The 19,224-nt window shown below is 30.3% G+C and overlaps 1 long non-coding RNA gene across 4 annotated transcripts; it reads left to right on the top strand.

Annotated features, from left to right (window-relative positions):
* Positions 1–2: 2 nt before the first annotated feature.
* Positions 3–17,455, top strand: LOC104881239 (uncharacterized). 4 transcript variants are annotated; one of them, XR_009467232.1, is made up of 7 exons: positions 3–41; positions 1,145–1,230; positions 1,358–1,416; positions 1,513–1,638; positions 2,657–3,377; positions 3,463–4,775; positions 6,471–7,542. It is a non-coding gene; the product is annotated as an uncharacterized LOC104881239 (long non-coding RNA). The 4 variants fall into 4 exon arrangements; XR_009467233.1 differs by lacking the exons at positions 3,463–4,775; positions 6,471–7,542 and adding an exon at positions 17,371–17,455; XR_009467231.1 differs by having other exon boundaries at positions 3,463–7,557.
* The last annotated feature ends 1,769 nt before the right edge of the window (positions 17,456–19,224 follow it).

The following is a 19,224-nucleotide window of genomic DNA, read 5'->3' as shown; positions in this document are numbered from 1 at the left end:
TAGTGGTGATAGATGACTAATCCATCTGAGTAATAAATAAGGTATTACATCTCATTCCCAACACATCACTCTTCCTCTTTCTCTTCTCAACACCACTTTCAATTTCTCTTACGCGCTACTATAATTTTCTAATTGGACTTAATTTTTAACAAGAAAGCAGCTCTTGACATGGCTCCTGGCTTGGTATTTTCTCAGTGTCTAATTTTCTCTATAATCTGTCACAATAAAAATGAGCATTACTACTTCTACCTTGCCAGGTCCAACAAATTCAATATCTAATGTATCAAGACCTTTAAATATCTTTTACACAGAGGCTATACTAGAGGAAGTTCTAGTTTATTGACTTGGTTTGGTTTACTAATTAGATGACATGATCACTTCACTTATTGTAGTTCCAATGAGGTCATTTACCGGAAAAACGGTGACACAAATATTGAACACATTTTCATGCTCTATTTTGATTTGGCAGTTTGCAAAAATGAAATGAATCATTTATAACTGTTGAAAAATTAAGAAAAAATAACGTAAGAAGTGTTCTCTGTTTTTTGTTTGCTTTTTTTCTGGGTTTTTTTTTTTTTTGTGTTCTCTGTTTATTTCTTATATAGAGGGCACTGAACAACTCTAGGGCATATTCTAGTTAGTTGCTTTATTAGCAAGTTATTCAAATTGCTTTGTTTTTTTCTTGTTTCAATAAACCAAATTTTATGGACAACTTTAATGACTTGAATTTCAATGCTTTTAAATAATTTTATTCACAATTTCATGTGTTTGATTAAACTCAAATAATTGGAATTAAACACATTTAAATTACCGATTTGACAACATCTAAAACATTTTTGGTTCCTCAAAAGTGTTAAATAAATTTCTCATAGATTTTTGTTTTTCCCTCAATTTTTCGATAAATAATCAAACAAGAGAAAAAGTTCATAATTTTTTTCCCTACTTTCCCATAAATTTTTTGAGAACCAAAATAGTTTTATAATTACTAATTTTAAAAAATTATTAAATTCATATATATATATATATATATATATATATATATTACTCTTTCCTTTCTCATGCAAGAAAAAGGAAATTATGTGTGCTAAATTTATCAAACCAAACTAATCATCATTTTTTGTGTTTTTTTTTCTTTTCATTTCAGTGTTCATTGTAAGTTATCAAGATGAGCATAGAAGATTTCTTATGATAAACAAAGTTTCGATTATGACCATGGAAGAAACATGTAAGGTAAACAACAATAATTTTATGCCAATGTTTTTTAGATATGAGATCATTTAGAATTCATATGAAGTATTTTATGATACTTGAGTTTTTCAAATTTTTTAGATGTTTGAACTCTCCTTTGGTTCAGCAGCTTGCAGTGATTGGGCGTCCATGTAAAATGTGCTCTAATCAAGTGGCCTTCTTCAAAAGGTAAGCAATAGGCATAAATCTCTTCTTGAGATAGTTGATGCACTTATTTTTGTCTCAATTTTGATGATATTTTCTTCATGTTTTGACTTTTGCAAGGAAGTGGAATATGAAGAAAGGATAGATTGTTCAGACTTTGCCTGTGGAGGAAGGGAGATTCCTAGGTGCTCAACACTTGATGCTCATTGCTCTGTTTAAGAAGAATAAGAAACTTAGAGATACAAGGTTCATCTCCCCATAATTATCTCAAAAAATTTTGAATAATTCATTTATACATTAATCAATTGAAGAGATTTTGGATCCTCTTCTGTTAAATATCTACTTGTGTATGTGATTTTTTATTCCAGGATCAATTTCAGCCATGTCAAAAGCTGAATATACTAGTATTGTAAAGTTATATCAATTCATTTTCAATGATGGAAGTAAGTTAAATCCTACATTTTATAATCTTAGCAACATAAAATGGTTTCCAGAGGAGTTAGTAGTGATTTTTTTTTTTTGGCTGATAGAATGGAATTTGGGTTTTATGTTGAAGGCTCAAAACATGCAGTGAATGGAGTTAGTGCTTGATGATTGCAATCCAAATAAATTATAATAGGAAGCAACAACTTGTATCTGTCTCAATTTGTGGAAATCTTGAGATGTCCAAGTCTCATAAGCTTTTCCACTAGATAAAGTACATACCATATTTAAGCATCTACATATTCATGATTGTTCAATTTTGTGGTCTATAGCTAGCTGAATGATGTATGATGGCAACAATAGCCATAGGAATTATCCTCTTGAATCACTAGAGATCGAGGGATTTCCACCTCTCACATTCTTTCAGAGATATGAGTCACCCATTTCCTTTAAAGCAAATTAATAATATTTTGGTACAAGCAAATGGGGCCAATTAGGAACAGAAATTACAGAAAAAAAGTCATTTGAAGTCTTTCGTAGTTGGTTAATTCTTTAATGATTGATGCTTATTTGGATTTAATCTTTCTTAGCTCAACTGATTTTAACTCATTTACTAGAATTATTTTATTGCCTAACCATCAAATCCTTGTGGAATTTTTAATGATGCAAATTAGGTACTTGTGGTGGTGATATTCTTAAAACTTTTGGTGTCATTCCCTTTGTGCTAAAATCAATCATGATAATTCACTATATATAAATCTTATCTTCTTAGACATTAACTTCATATTTTTGTTTTAGTAAAAGTTTTTTGTTTTAATGAAATTTTTTGTTGTACATGTAGTATGCCCAAATAGGTTGCACATCCTATTGGACATCCTGTTGGAGTAGCAATGTCAAAGAAGATGTACGTTATACAAATAGTTGAAGAGAAGTATCTAAATCTGGAAAGTACTAGTGTGTCTACAACCTCAGAATTCCTCACTAAAGAAAATGCGAATCTCAAGTCCTACCTCATCAAATTTAGAGTCTCACATCTCTTTAATAGCTTTGTGTTGCACATTGTCCAGGTTCAAGTTTCCTTTGAGGAAACAATTTCAAGAATACACTTGCAAGGGTATTAAAATCCCTTATCTTTGTGGAGCCTCCAAATATTCACCTCTCTAAAAACTCAGTTCATTCATTTTATATTGTATATTGTTAAATGCAATTTCCTTTTGACAGGATTTCTTGCTACAACTCTCTTTGATCTTTCAATGAAAATAATGTCAAATCTGGAATCCTAGCCCCCTCCCTTGGTCTTCAAAACTTCATTTCTTTAACTTGTAGAGATTGAGGGATGCCTTGTTCTAGTCCTCCTTGTCAAGTGAAAGGATGTCTTCTATGTTTTATCAAACTTTGAAATCAAAGATGTTTCAAGGAGAATGATAGAGATTGACCCTAGATTGCCCGCTTCCCCTAAAATGAGGATACGTCATAAACTCATTTTTGAACCATAATAAATTCAAATTGCAAAAATGGGTGTAGAGCCAATTCAACCCTATCCTATCCTTACATTCATTAAGGTAACTCTTATTCTCAATACACATTTCTTACTCTTTTATCTACATAGCCTTGTAAATTTCTCATATTGATGTTGTGTTTTACCAGTGGCTCAACAATTTATGGAAGTCTCCATGGAGTTATGTTGAAAGTTTGACTAGGAAGCAAGTTTTGAGTACAATAGTTACAAACTTATAGGTGAGTATTTTGTTTCTTATCGATCTCTCCCATGGTCAATGTAAGCATCTTAAGTTCTACCTGTAATGAAATCTTCGTAATTTTCTTTAGGTGCTCTTTGAGCAGTCTTAGTTAGAGATTTGACAAGCAAGCATGGGACGTAAAATGACAAGGGAGGGTGTTATTTGACGATAGTTTCAAATTGGCATGGATGCCTTCATTTCAATTAAGCATCTTTTGTGATACCCTTCTAACCGGATTTAAATACAATTTTCTAATTCAATATATAATGCACAAATTTTACCTTAATAAGTACACTTTATGTTAAAATATCAATCTTCTGTAATCAAGGAAATGACAAATTTTCCTTTTAGAATGAATGATGAAAATTTTCTTTACCGTATAGTTATTTATGATCTCAAGTCATTCCTTTAAGGTTTTCAAATTTTCAAAAGGAAGGATTCAATTTGCTATATGTTTAATGCTCTTATTCTGTTGACAAAATGAGATTTGGATTTCACATTGGAGACTACAAGTTTGGCCTAAATGCAAGTAACACCTCTTTATTTATTTCACACATGATTAAAAAACTAAGTAGCAAGTGCATAACTTCCATTTATTTATTGTACAGTTTCTACAACACACCATGTTCTTATGTCTCTTGGAAAGTTAAGAACCTTGTTTAAAATATAGTGTGCTTTCCATGCAAAGAAGTCTCGTGCTTCGTGATTGTGGTGGCTTGAATAGAAACTTGCATCTATTTTGATACGTGGAGAACTCAAGACAACATCTGGTTTTTAGTGCCTTTCAAATTAGTGGATTTCATATTAATTTCTCAATCAATATGCAATGTGTTTTTCATGGAACATTGCTAAAAAAATTTGTAATTTTTTTTTTTTGTTTATAAATCATTACTAAATTTTGATTGCAAATAATTGTCAAGATTCATTAGCAAGAATTTTATCCAACATACAAGCTTTTAGGTGAGTGATATACACTGAAATTTTTTCTATTTTGTTTGGTTTGAAATGCTCTTCAATTTTAAACCAACATACTGTTATTTGTTTGCAACATGTTATATTTGTAGAAAATTATCTTATCTAGATTTATACTATGGATTTGAATAATGTTTGAGGTGAAGGAGTCTTTTGGCATGTCTTGCTTTCTTGAGTTGTGCAAGTCAAAGGCTCGAAGAGCACAAACTCTTATGACTAGAGGAAAGACAATTGAATTCTCATTCTATGGTGAGCTATGAGGATTCTGTTGTGAGTTGTATGGTATTATTTGAATTGCAAATAGCCTTATTTGGCTTTCAAATACTTAATGCAATTGTGCATGGTCACGAATCGAACTCATACTTGACAAATTTGTGAGTTGTATGGTATGCTTTCTTATTTTCTTTTTATTTTATGCATGGGTGAAAAAAAAACATTCTTGGTAACCTGAGGAACATTTGGTTATTGCAATACCTAATGTTTTTTGGAAGCTGATTACAATATTCATGGGTGAAAAAATCTTTGTTTTTATAATTTATTTTTTGAAAGCAGATTCATGGCCTTTATCAATTCCTTGCATATTCCTAATATTATAAAGCTTACTTGTTTTCCAAAATTGCTTATCGTATGATAGAAGTGAATGCATTAAAGATTGTTAATTGAAAGAAATAATTTGTTTGTAGCTAGAGATTGGAGATGACATTACAACATGATCTCATGTCCTTGGTAATTTGTAGATTGAGGGTTTTCAAAAGGCTTTACCCCAATACCAGTAAAAGAACTACCACGGAAGCAACTAACATTAGTACCTTGTATCTCAAGTTTCATAGAGAGTTAATCATTGAATTGGTGCCCAGTCTTTTTTCCAAGATAGGTGTGTTATCCATGCCGAGGGGATGCCCTATTTAAATTATAGGGCTTTGGATTCCTTAATGATTGGAATGAACTCCGGAATTCTTGCATATTTCTAAATGTCATGTCACATCTTTCCAACAAGGAAAATTCCTTCAATGCTCTAAATTGTGGAGATCACGAGTTGCTAAAATTTATGGTCTGCATTAGAGAAGGATTGTTTGATGCTCTCACTACTGGCTACATCTCTTGTCCTTGCAACTACATATCTTTTAATCCCCTTTAGTGAGAAAAGAATAAAGAACATAAACAAGTTGTTCATGATGACTCACATTCCTAATTTTCTAGTTGATGGTGTACCTTCTTGAGATTGAAGAAGGAGAAATGTCAAAGACATCCCTTATCTGAGGGAGGCCTTCACAGACTCACCACTCTCAAACAACTCAAGATTGATAGTATATTTAAGATTTGTTTCTTCTCATATGACTAAGGCTTGCCCTTTCTTCCAATGAATCACTCATGTATATTTCCATGTAAAGATTCCAGAATCCATGAATTTCCTATATCACCAAAACCTCACCTAAGCTCTAGTTGTATTTAATAGATGGAGAAATCCAACTTTGATCCATAATAATTTGGATTCCAAAAATGGAAGCAAAGAGGGTTCACCCTATCCTATCCATATATTTAGTAAGTTTCATCTATTCCCAACACATAATTCTTACATTTTATCTTCTTGTTACAAGTATAAATTATCATACTGTTAAAATTTTCTACAAGTTCAACTACTAGAGAACCCCTACACTCAACCTTTTTGTTGAAAACTTGACTAGGAAGCAGCATCTAACAACAATTACAAGCTTTATGGCTTCACATTTTCTATTCATAGTATGTTCCTCTTGTTGGTCATCCCATAGTCCCATGTAAGCATTAGTATTTTTATTTCTCCCAATTTAAATTTTAACACAATAATTTAACTGAGTGAATTCATTTATGTTAACAAGAAGTTCTGCTTGGTGTATTCTTGTTGCAGGATTCTTTTTGTGAAAGGTTGTCTAACTTCCTATTCACCATGTTTTCTACTTCATTTAGGTGTAGTGACATGTCAATTGGATATCTGGAAGTTATATGATGTAATGAATTAGAAGCTACCAAGAGGGTGCACTACTTTAAGCCTCTTCGAGAGATAATAATTGATGGTTGTATGCCCAAGACACCTTTTTCCTAGGGATAGGTTTTTCATTCAATGTAAGAAGGTTGACAGTTCAAAATTGTATATAGGGCTTTGGGGTTGTTACTGATTGGAATGATTCACAATTCAAGCAACAACAAGTCTCTGGAATTCTTTCAAATTTCTAAATGTCCTCTCACGTGTTTCCAAGAGGCCAGCTTCCTACAATCCTAATGAAGGTGGAGATCCTGAGTTGCTAAAATTTAGGGTGTAGAGTAGATGAATGTTGTCGAATGCAAAAGAAGAATACTACTTCTCTTGAATAATGGTATGTCACTTGTCTCTATCTTTCACATCATTGCCAATTGATACCTTACCTGATCCTGAAACACCTTGGTATTTATGATTGGAATGATTCACAATTCAAGCAACAACAAGTCTCTAGAATTCTTTCAGATTTCTAAATGTCCTCTCATGTGTTTCCAAAAGGCCAGCATCCTGCAATCCTAATGAAGGTGGAGATTCTGAGTTGCTAAAATTTGGGGTGTAGAGTAGATGAATGTTGTTGAATGCAAAAGAAGAATACTACTTCTCTTGAATGCTGGTATGTTGCTTGTCTCTATCTCTCATATCATAGCTAAGAAATGTCTTACTTGATCTTGAAACACCTTGGTATTTATGATTGGAATGATTCACAATTCAAGCAATAGCAAGTCTCTGGAATTCTTTTAGATTTCTAAATGTCCTCTCATGTGTTTCCAAAAGGTCAGCTTCGTGCAATCCTAATGAAAGTGGAGATCCTAAGTTGCTAAAATTTGGGGTTTAGAGTAGATGATTGTTGTCAAATGCAAAAGAAGAATACTATTTCTCTTGAATATTGGTATGTTTCTTGTCTTTATCTCTCACATCAATATCAAGAGATGTCTTACCTGATCTTAGAATACTTTGGTATTTATGATTGGAATGATTCACAATTCAAGCAACAGAAAGTCTTTGGAATTCTTTTAGATTTCTAAATGTTCTCTCGTGTCTTCAAGAGGCTAGCTTCCTGCAATCCTAATGAAGGTGGAGATCTTAAGTTGCTAAAAATTTGGGATGTAGAATAGATGAATGTTGTCGAATGGAAAAGAAGAATACTACTTCTCTTGAACACTGGTATGTTGTTTGTCTCTCTCTCACATCATTGTCAAGAGATGCCATACCTCATGCTTAAACACCTTGGTATTTATGATTGTGGGAAACATGTTTTGTTTGTGAACTAGCTATGGTGGTTGCCCACTTGGCCTCTCTCAATTTGTTGCATATTGGAAACATTTCAAAGCTTAATTCTCTTCACAAATCACATGCTAGAATAGAAGTGATAGAATTAGAAATTGTTGGTTGCATATTGGCAATATTTTGAAGCTTAATTCTCTTCCCAGATCACATAATCTCATTTCCCTTTGTAATTAGCAGATGAATGGTCTTCAAAAGCATTTTCCCTAGTATTAATGGAGGAAGACAATCTACCTCAGAAACAACTAGCATCTTTGATTGAATTGGTGTCTCAAGTCTCCTAAAGAACTCATAATTGAGTTGGTGCTCAAGATAGTTTACTTTCACAAGATGGAATTGGGGTTTGTTCCTTAAGACAATTCAAAATTATAGCACTTCGATTCCTTACTGATTGGAATGATTCATGATAGCATAAAACATGTCTATGGAATTCTTGCATTTTTCTAAATTTGTTATCATCAGCTAAGCTCCATTTGTATTTTGCAAGTGGAACCATATATGAGAAACAGAACTCCTAAATCCAATATTGAGATATGGGCCAAAGATAGCCCACATCTCCTATGTGAAAACCAATGGTGAGATTCATTTTTGATCCATAATGGTTCACTGCAATAGCGGAAGCGAGTTCACCATATCCTAGTTTCACACCATTGAAATTTTCTACAAGTGGAGCTATTAGGTGAATTTTGCACTTACCTTTATTGTGAAAAAACTTCACTAGGGAGCAACTTTTGACAATAGTTACAAGCTTTATGGATTTACATTTACTATTCAATGTTTGTTCCACTTGTTGACCCCTTCCACAATCCTATGAAAGCATTAATATTTCTATCTCTCCCAATTCAATTTTTCAAGCAACTTTATCTTTTAACTGGATGAATTCATTTATGTTAATAAGATTTTCATTTTGGTGTATTCCTATAGGATTCTTTCGATGATGGGTTGTCAACTTCACTTTCAGCATAACTCCTAGTTCATTAAGGTGTAGTGATATTGGTAGTTGAATATCTTTAACTCATATGGTGCAATATATAAGAAACTACCATGAGGGTGCACAACCCTAAGTCTATTAGAGAGATAGTTGCATATGCACATGACACGTCTCTTTCCCAGGGACAGATTTGTTTATATCTTTTAGAGTTGTTATTAATTGGAATGATTCAAAAGTAGTAACAAGCCTTTAGAATTCTTTTGGATTTCTAGATGCCCCATTTCCATGTCTTTCCAAGAAGCCAGCTTCCTGCAATCCTAATGAAGGTGGAGATTCTGAGTTGCCCAAATGTGGAGTTTAGATTAAATGAATGTTGTCAAATTCAAAAGAAGAACATCACGTCTTTTGAATACTGGTATGTTGCTTGTCTCTATCTCTCATATCATTGTCAACAAATTCTTACCTGATGTTTAAAACACCTTGGTCCTTATGATCGTGTAAAATAGATTTTAGGTGGTAGAGGAGGGAATAATGCACCACAACACGTTTCTTGTTCATCTTACAATGATGCTCTCTCACAATGATCAAAATAAACATAGTCAAAACTAAGCAATGATGCGATTTTGCCTCAAGGAGGAAGGAAAGGGAAAGGAGAGGAAGCAACCCAATGCAAAGATGCATCAGATTGATGTGTCTTGACAAGGGATGGAGAGAAGGAGAACACAAGATGCTGCTTATTGGTAACACGAAGTCCTTATGAAGACAAATTGTTTGTCTTGACCAAGAGAGGAAGAAACAGAAAAAAAAAACCCAAGGTTCATCAAAGGATATTGGTGTGACAATTCACCCATGTAAATTTAAACAAGTAGCCCCATTGAAAACGGTTCACATGACATACCCATGAGTGCTACACTTCTATAATTTCATTAAACTGTCATGCCACAAACTGTGTGGATCAATATATTGTGCTATCATAGTATTTCATAATTGCTTCCCAACTTTACATGATCAAAGAGAAAAATATTCATAGGCACGACACCATTTTTGTGATTTGCAAACCTAATGAATATAATTAAATCCTAATAATAAAATCATTATAGCTCAATAAAGAAAAACATTTTAGAATTGTTCTTGGAAAAATGCAACAGAGCAAATCAAAGGGCCAAAATTGCAGGATTATCTGGAATTGTTTCTGATTACAGTGATTCACAAGTAGCAACAAGTCTCTAGGCTTCTTTCATATTTCTAAATGTAGTTCTCTTATGTCTTTCCAAGAGCTTAGATTCTAGCAATCCACCTTCAAGTTTAGACTAAATGAATGTTGTCTAATGCAAATGAAGAAACAACACTTTTCTTGAATACAGGTATGTTTCTTGTTTCTACCTCTCACCTCATTGTCAAGAGATGCCTCACCGGCTGCTTAAACATGTTGATATTTGATTGTGAAAGAACATGTTTTGGTTAGTAGAGAAGGGGATAATTTAGCACAACACAATTATTGTAGACAAAACCATTGAAGATTTCTAATATTTTGTTAGTTTGGATGGAATATGAATTAGAAAACTTTTAAAAGTTATAATTAACTTTAATCATGCATTTAAGATTTATAAAAAAAATTATATCTTCTCAATTTTCTTAATTGTAAGAAACAAATCACTTATTAGTAGAAGTGAGGATGACAATTTATGTTAGTGGGTTGTGTTTGTGTTATATCAAAGGTTAGATCCTCCACTAAATAACTCAACCCAAACATGACATGAATAATAATAAAAATTTAAAACATAAACTCAAACACAATATAATTATTATCTAGGTGATACATTATAACAGGTTTAACCGATTTAATAATAAGATGTTATTTCATAATCAAGTCAAGTTAAATGTTGAATGAAATAATATGGTTAATATTCTAATATGACATGTTTATGACCCAATTATGACATACTTATTGAAGAAAAAAAATTTACATGAGTCAAATATGAGTTCAATAAGTTAAAGTTATTATTAGGTTAACCAATACCATTATTAAATAAGTTAATTTGAGTCAAATGTGAGTTATCCAGATTGACCTAAAAATAATCTATTTATTAAATGGGTTATGTAGATTCATATGATTAATTTAATTTAAATATGATTTTACTCAATTCAAATCCCTAAAACATAAGTTGGGTTTGAATTATGTTGGCGAATTGCACCAAATTGGACCTACCTTAACTAGAAAGAAAGCACTCATCATAGAGTTTTCCTCGACATCCTACTAGAAAATTCTAAAAATATATCTAGGACATGACTCACGTGAAATGCATTCATCCTACTCTAAAAGTTTTATTCACCATTTTATTCACTTAGGGTCATAAACTTTTTGAAAAAACAGGATATATTTATTACTTGTCTTTATGTAAAGCAATTCTTATAGTTACCCAATGAGATTTAATATCAATTTTCAATGACATCTCACATTCTTAGGCAATTACTTGGAAACGGTTGTCACATCACTTTAAACCTCAAAATTTTGTTTCAAGATTCCACTATAATTTCCACATCTTTCATTTTTCTTTTATACCCATTGGGTATTGGATTGGCTCCAACTTTGAAAAATTACTATTTATCATATGATCAAATTTTCTTACTTTATAACTCTTCTGATTCCATGCCAATAATGTATATAAATAAGTGGGTTGGATTTGGATTTGAATTTTTGGGCTCAAATAAATGATTTCATTTTAGTGAAATTGAACTAAAATCAAGTCAAAAGATGTAGCAATTATGCAAGTGGGGCCTTGAATAGGACTAGTGTCATCACTTTATACTATTGGGCTTTGCTTTTACTATTTGGAAGAAGGCATAAGCTTTGGTCAATTCATCTCATACTTTTTTTAGTTGTGAACCCACCTCAACCTTATCTTCATCTTTACTTTTTATTTCATTTTTGTTTTAGATGTGGACCCACTTCAATGTTATCTCTATCTTTCTCACCTAAAGCAAAGTTAATTAGCCCTCCATCAATATAATTATAATTTTATTTCATAAAAATTATTTAAAGCATCTAATGAAAAAAGTGTGTAATGATAAAGTACAAGAAGTTAAAAGTTTTTTTTAAAAATAATTTTTTATCCTTGTATTGTTTTATTTATTTATTTTTATCTTAAATGTAAATCTCTCTCTTCGAAGAAATTAATATCATTACATACTAAAAGTGCATTTTTCAATTGTTTCAATAAATAAAATTTTTTATTCTTCAAGTATTTAAAATATTAGAAAGACTTCTTAAAATTATTGTCAAAGGTACTCTAAGTACTTATTTTTTGTTTTTAAAAATAAAAATTGATAAAAACTTCCATATAAAGAATAGAAATTCTTAACAAAAAATATAGATTTAGTTCATGCCCTTAAAAATTTAAAATTTAAGATAGTAAATCTCAATTTGAAATTAGGGTGATTCTATGGTATTGGAAAGTAATTTTTCTATGGAATATAAAAAAATAAATAAAAATAAAAATTGGTGGTCCATTAAAAACAACCACATAATAAAAATAATTTCATTTATAATCAATCTAAATTTTATTTATATGTATCCGATTCCTATTTATTAACACTTAAATATCATTTCTTTATGTCATGGTTTTATTTTATTTCTCATAGATGTGTTTTAGGACTCATTGGAATTGATTCTCATAGACTTGTTTATAGTCTATTACACTTCCATCAATAATCTCATAAAGACAAAATGTCTACTTCATACCATTCATTTTTTTTTCTTTTGTATTGATCAGCTTTTGTTTGGTTTTTTATTTTCAATAAAAATTGGTCACCCAAATTGATAAAACTTAATACTAATTACTTAATTATTTAAGTTGACTTTTAGTTAAATTATTAACTTAAAACTTATTACTTAATTTTTATTTTAAGTATGAAGATTGTTTTACAAAACTAACTTATGATTAATTATAAATGATCAAATTGACATATTTATCCTCATAAATTATAACTAGGGTAAAGGAGATCGTGTAAAAGTAAAGATCGTGGAATAGTAAAGGAAATTGTGAAGGTAATTATGGAAAATTAGGATAAAAAGGTAAAATAAAAATATGAATTTAAGAATAAGTTAATTATTTTTATTTATCATTTAAAGTTTTTTATTTATTTTAAATCATACCATTATGTTATTTTACTAAACATACTTAATTTATTTAATGATTTAAATTAAGTTTTTAATTTAATTTAATAAAGTATCCCATAAAAGACCTTTTGTTTTCATTTCTTAACAAATTCATCAACTTTCAAGAAAAATATTTTCTTTTCTCATTTTCCTTGATTAGTAATTTTTTCACCGTTTGATAACAAAATTAAGTATTAAAAAAGGAAGAAAATAAATTGGTATGACCTTCAATAATTTAAATGCAATACTATTTCGTTGAAATAAATTTCAAGTGGATTAAAATCTTCTTAATTTTCATTTCTTTTTATGAATTTTATTGTTAATCATTTTCTTTTTCCATTTTAATATCTTTCTACTTTAGTATGTTATTGTAAAAGAAATTATATGAACATTCTTGATTATAAGTCAAAAATAGAAAAATAATAGATAATCTTTTATTTTGATAGTGAATTTTTATTTTAGCTAGTGAATTTTTTTTTTAAATTTTTTTAAATATTATTATTTTTTATAATTTTCTTTTTTAGGATTGTAAAAATTAACCAACTAATTAACTTTTTTTTTTTCTCTTTTCAATTGTGGAAAGATTTTTATTGAACTCAAGATTAATATAAATGATGTAGAAAGTTTTGAGCTCATTTGATAACATTTGTGAAAATAATTCTTCAAAACAATTTTTGAAAATTGCAATTACCCATTTCGATTTATTCTTTCCAAAGGAATTGTACACTTAAATACGATACAAAATTTTCCAAAATATATATTATCTATATCTTCAATTTTTATTTAAATTATTGTGAAAAAATTAAAAAAAAAATCAATTTTGTTCTGAAAAATAACTTATTTGAAGAATAAATTCTAAAAATAAATTGTTTTATATCAAAAGTTTGTCAAATGTATATTTCTAAGTGAAAAAACCTCATTTTTCATGTTGTTTTCAATAATAGTTTTTGAACAAGACTTTTATTTTATGTTTTTGTATCTTCAAATAAAAATTAATCGATTATTAAATCTAAAATTATATAAAGTTTATTTCATATAAATCTTCATAGTTGCATTAAATTACTTCATACAAGCAAAACCATCTAAGTACAAATATGATGTGAAAACACATTAATTGTCATATTTATTTTTCTATTTGATGGCTAATATTATCTATATTCTACTTTTTATTAACTAACAAAATTATACAAAAATTATAGAAAAATAATTATTTTCATTTCCCAAATTGTAGAACACAAGTTTCTAATGAAATTGGAAATGGGCATAATTGATAACATGAAAAAATCCTAGGAACAAAAGAAAAATGGAAACCTCAATTCAAAAAGATTAAAGGAAGAACACATGAATAAAGAAAACCACATATAACGGTTAGACAACTACTAAGGCCCAAACATCTCATTTTTCCTGCTCTTTGTATCTCTATCATAAACCAAGAATCATTTTGCTCCACTAAGTGTTTCTCATTCTTCTTCACATCTACACCCTTCCCTAGTGAACCCTCTTGTTCTACCAATGTCTCTTGCTCTTGATCACATCTCTTTTTCATATCTTCCATAATTTTTTCTCTTCAGGTCCTAAAATATTTATAAATATATTTGTACTAGCTTGAATTTAATTACAATCACATATAAACTTTGGAAATATTCTATGTAATATTTGTTTCACAAAAAAATGGTATATTCTAATTTGGAATTTAAGACACCTCTTAACAATTTTTTATATCTTATAGTTAATAAAATTAACTAATTAAATATCAAATCGACTTTTGTTTTGGCTCTTCTTATGATTATGGTCTGTATGATTCTTATTGATCTTAAGATTAAATTAAAAAGGATAGTGTGGACCCCACATTTCGGCTCATGCGTTTTCCACTCAATGGCAAGCTCGATTTTATTTGAAAAATGATTTATTTATTAGAAAATGACTTGGAGTCACCACTTATTTTTGTTTTATTTTTTAAAGGGTAAACAAAATAAGAAAGAAAATCCTAAGTGTGACTCCTTATTTTGGAAAATGTGGTCTGTCAAAAACCGGGCTTTGGTGGGGGCCCTACACATGTGATTTATGATTGATTAATGGATTGATTCATCCAATTGTCATGCGTGATTGATTTATTCTGCTTTGTGATACGCATATATTCATCTTATATTGGTTCACTAACCCTTGTTTCCCTTGAAGTAAACCGGTTCATCACTTAGGTACATTCTTTGCCTCTCTCGTTCATTCAGTTATTTTGTTTTGAGTGACATTCATTTGGTATCCATGCTCGATTAATCGATTGCCATGATTGCTTCATTTTATTAGTAGAGACCCGTTTCTAGGGATTTAGAGGGGTGCTACGATCTCCATCGTACCTTCCCAATAAGTAACCTGACCCCCGAAACCCGATCCGATTTTTCGCAGACCAACCTTTTCCAAAACAAGGAGTCACACCTAGGGTTTTCTGTCTTATTTTGTTTACCCTTTTAAAAATAAAACAAAAATAAGTGGCGACTCCAAGTCATGTTCTTAATCAATAAAATCATTTTTCAAAATAAAAATCAAGCTCGCCATTGAGTGGGAAACGCATGAGCCGAAATACGGGGTCCACAGATTGGTAAGAGATCAACCTAATTTTAATTTATTAAACCTAAGTTAATAAAATTAGCCAATTAAATTAGTTTGTCGTCTTTCTCTTTTTATAATTATATTGCAAAGTTATCAAGATTAATCTAAAGGTTAGGTAAGAGAAATTGTGATTTATTAAATTTTAGTTAATAAAAGTAATCATAGCTTGTCGTCTTCTTATTTTTATAATTATGGCCGATTTGGTTCTTATCAATATGAAGATTAAATTAAAAGATTAGGTAAAGGGCACCCACTTGCAATTTATTAATCTCAATTTAGTAAAATCAGCTTGACTTATTTGTCTTTTTATAATTATGGTTGTCAAAGTGCTTGTGAACATCAAGATTAATTTAAAAGATTAGGTAAGGGCACCCACTTGCAATCTAGTAAATCAACTCGATTTATTTGTCTTTTTATAATTATGGTTGGCAAATTGCTTGTCAACATCAAGATTAATTTAAAAGATTAGGTGGGGGAACTATTTGTAACTTGTTAAATTCTACTAATTTATAAGGTTAGTCAAGAAATATATGACTAATCCATCTCTGAGCAATAAAACAGGTATTACATCTCATTCCCAACATCATTATTCCTCTTTCTCTCCTCAACATCACTTTCAATTTCTTTTACCTACTACTGCAATTTTTTTTAATTGGACTTAATTTTTTGCTAAAATTTTTAACTAGAAAGCAGATCTTGACATGGCTTTTGGCTTGGTATTTTCTCAATGTCTAATTTTCTCTATAATCTGTCATAATTCGAAATTAGCATTATTACTTCTATCTTGCCAGGTGCAATAAATAAGATTTTAATCCAACAATTTCAATATCTAATGTATCAAGACCTTTAAATTTCTTTTACGTAGAGGCTATACTAGAGGAAGTTCTAGTTTATTAACTTGGTTTGGTTTACTAATTAGATAACATTATCACTTCACTTATTCTAGTTCTAATGAGGTCATTATAATGAAGCTGAATATACTAGTATTGCAAAGTTTTATCAATTCATTCTCAATGATGGAAGTGAGTTACATCCTACATCTTATAATATGAGACAAAAAATGGTTTCTAGAGGAGTTATTAGGATTTTTTTTTTTTTTTTTGGTTGATAGAATGGAATTTGGGTTTTATGTTGAAGACTCAAAACATGCAGTGAATGGAGTTAGTGCTTGTTGATTGCAATCTAGATGAATTATAATAGGAAACAACAACAACTTGTATCTGTCTTGATTCCTAGAAATCTTGAGATGTCCAAGTCTCATTTGCTTTTCCACTCAATGAACTACATACCTTATTTGAGCATCTATGTGTTCATGATTGTTCAATTATGTAGTCTATAGCTAGTTGAATGATGCACAATGACAACAATAGCCATAGGAATTATCTTCTTGAATCATTGGAAATCGTGGAATTTCCACCTTTCACATCCTTTCTTTTTTACAGTATTTCTTGCTACAACTCTCATTGATATTTCAATGAAAATATTGTCAAATCCAGAATCCCTAGCCCCCTTCCTTGGTCTTCAAAACTTCATCTCTTTAACTTGTAGAGATTGAGGGGTGCCCTATTCTAGCCCTCTTTTCCAAGTGAAAGGTTGCCTTTTAAGTTTTATCGAATCTCTAAATCAAAGATGTTTCAAGAAGATTGCCCACTTTCCCTAAAGTGAGGATAGATCATAAACTCATTTTTGAACCGTAATAAATTCAAATTGCAAAAATAGGTGCAGAGCCAATTCAACCATATCCTATCCTTACATTAATTAAGGTAACTCTTATTCTCAACACACATTTATACTCTTTTATTTGCACAGTACCTTGTCAATTTCTCATATTGATGTTATTTTCTACTAGTGGCTTAACTATTTGTGAAAGTCTCCATGGAGTTGTGTTGAAAGTTTGACTAGGAAGCGGGTTTTGAGTACAACAAATTACAAACTTATGGGTAAGTATTTTGTTTCTTGTTGATCCCTCCCATGGTTCAATGTTAGCATCTCGAGTTCTGCATGTGATGAAATCTTGGTAATTTTCTTTTAGGTGCTCTTTGAGTAGTCTTAGTTGGAGATTTGACATGCAGGCATGGGACATAAAATGTCAAGGGAAGGTGTTATTTGACAACAGTTACAAATTGGCATGGATGCCTTCATTTCAATTATGCATCTTTTATGGTACCTTTCTAACTGGATTTAAATACAATTTTCTAATTTCAATGTATAATGCACAAAGTTTACCTTAATAAGTGCACTTTATGTCAAAATATCTATCTTCCGTAATCAAGGAAATAACATATTTTTCTTTTAGAAAGAATAATGAAAATTTTCTTTATCGTATAATTGTTTATGATCCCGAGTCATTTCTTTCAGGTTTTCACATTGTCAAAAGGAAGGATTCAATTTGTTGTATGTTTAATGCTCTTATTGTGTTGACAAAATGAGATTTGGATTTTACATTGGAGACCACAAGTTTGGATTGAATACAAGTAACACCTCTTTATTTATTTCATAGATGATTAAAAAAAATAAGTAGCAAGTGCATGTGTATCTAACTTCCATTTATTTATTCTACAGTTTATACAACACACCATGTTCTTATGTCTCTTGGAAAGTTAAGAACCTTGTTTGAAATCTGGTATGCCTTCCATGCTGAGAAGTCTCGTACTCCGTGATTGTGGTGGCTCGAATAGCAACTTGCATCTATTTTGATACATGGAGAACTCAAGATAACATCTAGTTTTTAGTGTCTTTCAAATTAGATATTCACTTCTCAATCAATGTACAATGTATTTTTCATGGAAAATTGCTAAAGAATTTTGTAATTTCCTCTTTTTTTTTTGGTTTATAAGTTATTACTAAATTTTGATTGCAAACAATTGTCAGGATTCATTAGCATGAATTTTATCCAACATACAAGTTTTTAGGTGAGTGATAAACATTAAATTTTTTTTTTATTTTGTTTAGTTTAAAATGCTCTTCAATTTTAAACTAACATATTGTTATTTGTTTGCAACATGTTATATTTGTAGAAAATTTTCTTATCAAGATTTATATTGCATATTTGAATAATGTTTAAGGTGAAGGAGACTTTTTGGCATGTTCTGCTATCTTGAGTTGTGCAAGTCAGAGGCTCAAAGAGCACAAACTCTTATGACTGGAAGAAAGACAATTGAGTTCTCATTCTATGATAAGTTGTGAGCATTGTATGTTATTCTTTGAATTGCGCATAGCCTTATTTAGCTTTCAAATACTTAATGCAATTGTGCATGAACATAAACTGAACTCATACTTGACACAATTGTGAGTTATATGGTATGTGTTCTTATTTTCTTTTTATTTTATGCATGGGTCAAAAAATGCACTCTTGGTAACTTTGAACTTTAACTTTAATACCTGAGGAACATTTGGTTATTGCCTTACCTAATGCTTTTTGGAAGCTGGTTACGATATTCATAGGTGAAAAAATCTTTGTTTTTATTTTTTAATTTTTAATTTTAAGTAGATTCATGACCTTCATCAATTCCTTGCATATTCCTAATATTATAAAGCTTACTTGTTTTTCCAAATTTCATATCCTATGATAGAAGTGAAAGCATTAAAGATTGTTAATTGAAAGAAATAATCTATTTGCAACTGGAGATTGGAGATAAGATTACAACATGATCTCATGTCCTTGGTAATTTGTTGATTGAGGGTTTTCGCAAGGCTTTGCCCC

The sequence above is a fragment of the Vitis vinifera genome, chromosome 13 (genome assembly GCF_030704535.1).
Source record: "Vitis vinifera cultivar Pinot Noir 40024 chromosome 13, ASM3070453v1".
Taxonomy (NCBI): Eukaryota; Viridiplantae; Streptophyta; class Magnoliopsida; order Vitales; family Vitaceae; genus Vitis; species Vitis vinifera.
Note: the sequence above shows the minus strand (reverse complement) of the source record. Positions and strands in the feature narration are given on the sequence as shown.